Here is a 9,199-nt window from a genome sequence, read left to right as displayed (position 1 = left end):
AGTAGCAAGTTTAGAAGTGCGTATTATTGCATGATAGAATATCAAAAATATAAGTTCAGTACATGGAGCATCGAATCAAAGCACATGAAAGGAAAAGCTTGGTTGCTAGGAGGCTGACTGGAAATACTAGTTTTGTAAGCTTTTTCAAATTTTTCTTATTTTCCTAATTAAGAATGTATACACAATGCTTGGATCATTAAAGTAGATGTTGTCCCATAGTTTATACCTGTCTGGCTCCTTCAGAAACTAATGCTGCCTATGTTTCTAGCACTAAATCGTCAGCAAGCATTCATGAGACATGGATAAACTGGTAACCATAACCATAAGCAAGATGTGAGCCAGATGCAACAACTGCAATGAGCCCACGGTTTGTTAGATGTTATATTTCAAACTATTCTTCTCTGCCAGCCAATGAACAACACACTCTAAAAAAGGGTTGTCCATTACACAGCCTGAGAACATCCTTGGTCAGAACCAAGACTTAAACACAGCGATAACCTGACCTGCCGCTTTAGTATGCAAATGCAAATCACATTTGAACTTGCACAAATATCTAAAATTTATGATATATCGGGCTCTTAAAAGGAGGGTTGCTGATCGAGCTAGTTGGGACACAGATGACATTTCGGGTGAGAAAAGAAAAAAAGAGAAAAGGGGTATGCTATAACAGAAAGAACTGCCATAATGCCACAAACCTTCGCTGTGGAAGCTGTTCTACAACTTCAACACTAACAAAAAGCACTAGGCAGAACTAGGCAATAAGAGCAACAAAAAAAACACTATGTATTTGTAACAGGGCTTGAAACAGATGACTACAACTATGGCAATGGTTGTGATTGCGGTTATGTTCCGGATTACAAAGTTAATACCATGACAGAGTAAGCCGCTCACTTGCGTGAAAAGGCACGAGCTTCAGGGTCAGCATCGCTGATTCCCTTCTTGATGGCCTCCTGGAGGATGGCAATGTGCCTTTCCAAAGTGTGCGTGGGCCACATGTGCAACAGCTCGTCAAGAAACTGAAAGCACGATCTGCACAAGGTTAAAGACAAGGCAGGATTAAAAGCCATCACTGAAAATGTTGAGAGAATGCTAAAACCTAAGACACAATCACTACGTTTGTCATACCAAAAAGCTTTCTGGTGGTTGTTTGAAAAGAAAGACTTCCAAGCACAGCGAATAAAAACGACTGGTACTCATCCAAACATAATCCACAAGGGGGCTAACAACTACCGTCTTTACACACATAATTTGCGCGCTTTTTATTCAGAAATTAGGGCTCTAAGAAGGGGGTGCGCAAATTACTGAGGATTTCGCTAGCGCGACGTAAAAAACTCCACAAAGGTCATAACGCGCAATATAGGTATAGTGTATGTTGCTGCGTATACGTCAGCACCCAGACCCGCACCCTATGCTGGCTGGCCCCCGAAAATAAGTTCACTCTAAACGAAAGGACGTGGCCCCCCCCCCCTTGCGGGATGGCATGAAGCTGCATGCACGAAGTTGAATAATACGCTAAAACAGCGTCATTGCTTGCGGCCCAGCCAATTTTTTGGTAGTTCCGTATAACGTAAGTTTGCTTTCGCAACTTCATCCGGGAAAGCAACCGCGAATCATTAAATCAATTATCACACCACACAATTCTTTAACAGTAACGCATGAGCATCGACCAAACTGCTTGTCGGCGCCTTATCACGGCGCGGAGCTAAGAAGCCAGCGAGAATAGCCACGTGCGCACAAGTTTCCCGAAAAAACGATTGTCGTCTATGGGCAAACTTGTGCGCACATGATTATTCTCGCTGGCTTCGCCGTTCTGCGCCGTGATAAGGCACTGACAAGCAGTTTGAAACTTGCCGTATAGTTGTGATATCCCATCGCAAGACACGACCGAACCAAACACAAGCCGTCAGAGCCACCAAGAAAAGCGTAGCCGGCAGTCGAGTAACATGCATCAGCCAAACAAACAGCGGTGCTGGCTCTTCTATCGGCTGCCGATTCTCCCTGGAAGTGCTGCTGGCCATTCCGAGTGACGATGCCGCTGGTGCCACCGTGATTGTAACAGCGGCCCATGACACCACCATGAACGCCCAGTGCACAAAAGATTCAAAAAGCTTTCCAAACAAGCACGCGGAATAGCCGAAAGCTACTGGATAGAGCCTTAGGGTAGAGCCCGCGTGCATGATGGTGGTCTAGCGCAGCACAGTGTGTAAAATATGCGAGTAAAAAATTTTTTTTTGCAAACCCGGGTGATAAGTTAAGGGTGTGCAAATTATACGAGGGCGCAAATTATGCAAGTAAATACGGTATTTCATCACAAGGAGGGTGCTTGACACGTTTTAGGAATTGCATTTTACTTAAATGCTAAACTAAGTTATGTGCTTAGGTTTATGTCAACCTCTTACATAACTAGCCTCAGCCTAACAAGAATAAAGTCACACAGATGTTCCCTTTTGTTTCCCAGACAGGATAACTTGGCATATTTTGATAGTTTTTTTTTAAAGGTCATGCTGAAATACAGTCGGCGACCGAAAATTCGGACACCTGATTTTTCAGACATGCTTGATTAATTTGGACTTTTTCACTGCACCGCGGCATTACCCATAGAGCCAATGTATAGGAGCGCTTGAAATTTCGGACGCACCGGAACTGGCTGCTCAATTTTTCGGACCTTGTTCGCACTCGCCGCCAATACGCAAGCCGCCATATACCGTATTTACTCGCGTAATGAACCCACCTTTATACCAGAAAAGTTGACATCAGTTTGGGGAAAGGGTTCATTACGCGGGAAAAAAAAGTTTCGAAAAGATTTTTTTGGAAGGGTCGAGATTTCATACATCACCATCCCTCCCTCCAGTCATCAACAAATGCAAGTGGTCAGAGGGGTTTGTGTTCGTGGGTTTGTGTTGTGCCGCTGCAGGCTGCAGTCATCATCGTTCACTCTGATGTGATCCCGCAATTTTGTAGCAGCCCAGGGCACCGGGCCATTCGTGTCAAGATAACGCCAACATGCTGAACACCTGCCCTGAGGGTCAGGCCCCCATTTTGTAGGCGAGGTTGAAAAAACACACAGGATGGTGACGAGTGCGCAATGCGAATGACTATGCCTTAGCTTACAGCATACAACTTCTTGGCGCTCTGCCAAGAGCCATCTGCGCTCTCCCCTCCCACCACCCCTCTGGCAGGAGCTCTCCTCAAAAAATAAACAAGTGGTGGTGTTATCAGCGGCAAGCAGCATCTTGGCACTGTGCCCCCCTCCCTTCTGGCAGGAGCTATGAAAAGATAAACAAGTGATGTTATTGGCAGCCTGGAGCATCTTGGCGGGCTGCCAAGGTCTGCCATGTGGATGGCGATGTCGCGAAAACTGAGGAACCAGCTACAGAAAGCTAAACGCTGAAAACAAATGTAAATTCTGACCGAAAAAGGGTGTATGTGTGTGTGTATGGGGGGTTTCAATATGCGAGTGGGTTCATTACGCGAGTAAATACGGTAATGCGTACAGTGGAACCTCATTAATTCAAACTGCGAGAGAGATCGAATACTTGATCAAACAAAACTAAATTAAGGCTTAAAAGAAGCCTTTTAACTTCAGATGCTGAAATTCTGCGTGAGTGAGTCGGTACATTGTGCCCGCATGGTTTTGAATTTGTACTGTTTTTGAATGTTTTCCGCCGCACGAACTTCAATAGTAGTAAGAGTTCGCGGAACTCATCCGTGTCGAGTCTTTCGTACTGGATACGGAAAGAGGTAGCAGCGAAGCACGTGGGAGGCGTACGGCTCCACGGAAACGGCGAGCACGGGAGGAAATGGTGGTGCATTTCAAAGCGAGGTCAGCGTACCCACGGCAAAATGCACCGCAACCCTGACTTTTCTATCGTAAAACTGTTAACAACTGGTGTTTTGACGACAGGCAAGACGCCTCTCATTTACGCAAGCCACCACAGAGTGCAGGACGCCGAATACGATGCCGAAATTTGGCCCAAGTCGCTAGGCCTAATGACGGAGCGCTCCCTTTGGCCGTTTCTCGGTTCTAATTGTTTCGCCATCTTCGCGTTCTCATTTTGGGCCCATGGTACTGCGGGCGCAATGCAGCTCCCGCAGTGGTGTGTTCGTTTTCCCATTTGGACTTTGTCCCAACCCGTGCGTTCATCGGTAACATGCCGAGGGCAACACAGCAAGGCCGAGCAGGTGAAATCAGTCGCCGCCCGTCGTCTATGCACGTCTCGCGGGGCGAAACTTAGTCATTAGGAGCTTTAGAATGAGTGCAACACAACTGGCCTCTTCCTCAGGCATAATGGCAATAAGTTCGCGATTTTTTCGGAGAAATTTGATTTCCCAGACTGCCTGACTTTTCAGTCCTTTTTGCGGTCCCTAGAGGGCCCGAAATATTGGTCGTCGACTGTATATCAGTCTACTTATATGATGCATTGAACCAAAGTGAACAGCAGGACACTGAATGCTTTTTAGAGGCTCAAATTTCCTTTTTTTTAGCCCTGTGATTCCTCTGAACAGATGATCATTAAACAAAGCCCCACCAACCACTTGGCAACAGTATACAACTTCAGGGCTCCCTCAAACAACATAGCAAGCCGACTTACCATGTCCAATTTCCGCTCCCAGTCAGTACCCGTGTCACACAGAACCTGCCTGACCTATCCAAGTTCTTGCTCGAGCTCCTTTGCTGAGTAGAGCTGAAAGCGAGAGAAAAATTATGAACTGGGCAACATACCTGCATACATAAGGTGTGACAGTATGCAGGGCATTAGGCAGCCGTCACTTTGCTCAGTCACGCATGGGGAGCAGGAATGATGCAGCAGTGCACGAAACTTTTTTGCATACTAACGGGTACACCTTCACTAAAGAAAGGTGTGAAACTCTACTACGTCACATATAAGGACGATGACGACAATATTTAATTTTTATTGTGCAAAGGCAACTGAAACCAAACTCTGTCACTTCAGTTGCAGCTAACACCGAATGCAAAACCTTTCGTGCCGGATCAGTGTGTTTGTGGGGAGAAAGTTGCTCGCACAAAGAATAAAACCAAAAGTTTTTCGAGAAAGTACAAGTATACTTGAAGAATCACTTTGTAGAGACCCTACCTGTATTTTTAGAACCTCTTCAAGAGATCTGATGAACATTTCTTGGTCCACAGCCCCAGCATTTGCTGCAAGGGAAGAAGCAGTCAAGAAATGACGCTCGTATTCCCTCACTTCTTCCTTCCCAAACCAGTCATTACAAAAGCAAGCAATACAGTCCTACAAGTAGCTTCTGTATTTCTTAGGCTGAAACAACAACAAATAAATGCAAAAACAAAACTACACAAAGAAGGGCTTCCAACCATGATGCTGACTGATGAAATATATTTCCAAGAAAGGTTTTTTTTTCAAATCCATTATTATTAACAAATACCACTTAACAATATTGCCTTTAATACTAGGGGGCACAACTCGTGACTTGCACTTCTAGAATTTTTGCCTAGGGGAAGCGTATTATTGTCAGCATCATCATCAACCTGACTATGCCCACAGCAGAGCCAAGGTCTCCCCCATATCTCCAATTAAAAAAACTAACAAAACATGCCAAGTTATCTTGTCTGGGGAACAAAAGGAAACCTCTGTGTGGCTTTTTTTTGTTAGCCTGAGACTAGTTATGTAAGAGGTTGACATAAACCTGAGCACATAACTTAGTTTAGCATTTAAGGGGGACGCGGCCCTTGAAAACCGAAAAATCGCGAAAAAGTCGATTTTTGGAAAAGTGAATATTCTGAGTTTGTGTCATAAACTACCTGTTCTGCAAATATCAACGCCTAATTCGTCGTGAAAGTACTTCAATTTAAATATCGAACAAGCCGCGGCAGCCGCTGAGCTGCAAGAAATGGCTGAAAATACAACTTCGAGCGCATGCCGGTTCTCAGCCAGCGAACCGAGCGCCGCCATCTTGGTCTTGTTTTGTTTGTGAATTCTTGCTTTTTTTTGCCTCCTCCGACGACCGCAGCGGCAGCATGGTGGAAGCGTGGCTCGCTTGTGATTGGGGCCCTCAAAGCACCTTTCGAGCTTCCCGCGTTTGAAAGGCGAGGCTGCAATTGGGTGAAGGGTGCGCTCCTCGAGAACGCGGGGGATCGCGTGGCTGCGATTGGCTGCTGCACGCGCTGACGAGGCTGTCGCCTTTCGGCGGCGGCCGGCGCATCATCTGCACTGGCTGCCATGGCTCTTTCCTTTTCTCGTTGTTGGCGGTCTTTGTGGTTTGTGCGCTCTCTTCACGTTTCGCCAGGTTTGTGTTCGCTGTTGTCGCCGTCTTTACGATATCTCGCCGTGCCGTCCGAACAGTTTCCTGCAGACTGTTGTGCGGTCAGTCACGATGCGTCCAACAAAGCAAAAGACGCTACACGCGTTCGGTGCGCTGAAGCGTGCTATGAAGTTGGTTCGTGCGGCGAAGCGTGCCACCAGCAGCCACTGTGTCGATGCTTCCAACCGCGTAGCTTCTGCTACATCACTACCAGACAGTGATTGGGTTGCCGCTTTCAGTGACATGCCAGCAGCTTCTTCGGTGCAAGAAAGCGTTGCTTCGGGCACGCCTTGTGTACTGAACTCTTCAACCTCGGTGATTGTGGCCTCCAGCTCCTGTCTGGAATCTACCCTGAAGCGTGACAACGCGTCGCGCGCCGTTCACTTGGAAACTCATTTCCTGATGTGCGAGGAGATCGAGGCGGCGGATGCACAATGTGCTGTTGTTCAAGAAAGTCTTGGCGCCATGCCAGCAACACAACGGAAGTTTGAAGCGATGACGCCCGATCCCAGATCTGCCACCGCTACAAGTGAAAGTGCGAAATTTTGCCTTGTGCAAGTGGATACCCTACGCGACCTGCTCTCTAGCACCTTGTGCAAGCATTGCCTTGTGCCTGGGTTGACCGTTCAAGAAGGCACCCAGCTTGGACTGGCAACAAAGCTTGAACTGATGTGCCCACATAGTGGGATGGTTGCAAACTCGTGGAACTCCCAAAGCCAGAATGAAGCAATGGCCTTTGAAGTGAACATACGAGCTGTTATGGCAATGAAGCAGATTGGCAAGGGCCAGACAGCTCTCAACGACTTCTGTGCAACGATGAATGTATCTCACAGAGGGCTTCATCATAGCACATTCCAGAAGCACCTGAAGAAGACATTCAGGGACAGAGAGATCCAGTGCATGGACAAGTTCTACGCCGAATCAGCTGCTGCAGTGAAGGAGGTCTACAAGGAGATGGACCCAAACTTTTGCAGAGACATCACTGTAGCATATGATGAAACTTGGCATAAGCATGGCCACACATCCCACATTGGAGTTGGGGCGTTGAGTACCATACAGGCCTCATCATGGATGCTGTGGTTCTGTCTAACCAGTGTCTTGGCTGTCAAGTAGGACCAAAACCTGAAGATGCAGATTACTCCAGCTGGCATGAGTGTCATGTTTTCCAGAAAAACACTGATGCTAAATCCGGGAGGATAGAAGTAGAAGCAGCTTTGATTCTTTTCAACCGTTCAGTCTCAAAGCACAACATGCGTTACACAACGCTTGTTTCTGATGGAGACAGCGCCACCTTCTCAGCCCTAGTGGAAGAGAACGTCTACGGACTAGTCCCCATTGTTAAAGAAGAGTGCCTCAACCACGTCCAAAAGAGGATGGGCACGGCACTGCGGAACCTTGTGCAAAAAAGTGAAAAGTCACTGGGAGGGAAGGGCAGGCTGACAAAGGCTCTCATTGATAAACTGACAGACTATTATGGCTGGGCCCTGAGAAACAACTCCAACAATGTGGCTGCAATGCAGCGTGCAGTGATGGCATCGTACTACCATGTCACATCAACTAAAGAGGAGCCTCGCCATTACTTCTGCCCAGAGGGTGCCAACTCGTGGTGCCGTCATAAGGTTGCCGAAGCAAGTGATTCACCACAGCCAAAGCACAAGTACAGCCTTCCAGGCTACATCGCTGAGGCTATGCTGCCTGTTTACCAGTGCCTCTCGCAGGCTTCTCTTCGGCAACGCTGCCTGGGTGCAAACACGCAAAATGCATCCGAGTCTTTCCACTCTGTCCTATGGTCCCTGATGCCAAAGGAGCAGCACGCGTCTTTGATTGCTGTGCAGACAGCACTGCATGAAGCAGTGCTGAGATATAATGCTGGTTGTCAAAGGGCCACCAAAGAAATCTCTGTCAGTGGGGCTCACACCTGGTCACCTAGCCATCCAGCGAGCTGCAGAAAAAGATGCCCTGCGCATGGACAAGGCTCAGAAAAGGAATCGGGTGAAGAATGAGAGGCGGCAAAGGAAAAATGTGCGCAAGGACACCACGAGCTATTCTGCAGGGTCATTTTAGACCTAGGAATAGGTTTGAAACTTTCTCGAGGGCCATGTTTAGAAATGACTTTTTTCCTGGTGTGGCTGCTCATTCTGACTGCATTTCGGGAACCACTTATTGGATTTCCATGGGTTTTTTTTATTTTGTACCTGAATAAATTTCTGAGGGCAAGACAAGCCCACTTTTTCAAGTTATTGTATCTGAAATTTGTCATAAGCAATTAAAATTTAAGTAATTAAGGTCTAATTAGTGACACTAAATTCAGTGCTGTGCTAAAATTTTTCAGCAAGGAAATTCAGCAAAAGGGCCTTGTCTTGCCCTGCAGTACCTATCTAGCAATAACCATAATGAATTTCACAGTGACAGCGCTGTTTTCAAATTCTCCAGGCCTAGAATAAGGAACCTATGTGAACCATTTTGATATACTTCCGTAACTTTAGAACCAGTGTGCACAGCTTCATGAAACTTGGTATTTCGACAAATGTTTGAGTTCTGAGCCTACTCTAAAAATTTCATTCAGATATCTCAAGAAACAAGAAAGCTGGTGTTCTCGCAACCTTTGAGGGCTGTTTTCTCAGAATGTATTTTTTGCCTGGCGTGGCTGCTCATTCTGGCTGCTGCTCGGGAACTGCTTATCGGATTTCCATGGGGATTTTTTTATTCCGTACCTGAATAAATTTCGGAGGGCAAGACAAGCCCGCTTTTTCACGTTATTGTGTCTGAAATTTGTCATAAGCAATTAAAATTTGCCTAATGAAGGTCTAATTGGCAACACTAAATTCAGTGCTGTGCTAAACTTTTTCAGCCAGAAAATTTAGAAAAAGGGCTCTGTCCTGCTCTGGGGCACCTATCCAGGAATGACTACAATGAA

The 9,199-nt window shown here is 46.6% G+C and overlaps 1 pseudogene; it reads left to right on the top strand.

Moving 5' to 3' along the window:
• The first annotated feature begins 6,354 nt into the window (after positions 1-6,354).
• Positions 6,355-8,484, top strand: LOC144103948 (uncharacterized; annotated as a pseudogene).
• Positions 8,485-9,199: the final 715 nt, after the last annotated feature.

This window comes from Amblyomma americanum, chromosome 1, assembly GCF_052857255.1.
Source record: "Amblyomma americanum isolate KBUSLIRL-KWMA chromosome 1, ASM5285725v1, whole genome shotgun sequence".
NCBI lineage: Eukaryota > Metazoa > Arthropoda > Arachnida > Ixodida > Ixodidae > Amblyomma > Amblyomma americanum.
Note: the sequence above shows the minus strand (reverse complement) of the source record. Positions and strands in the feature narration are given on the sequence as shown.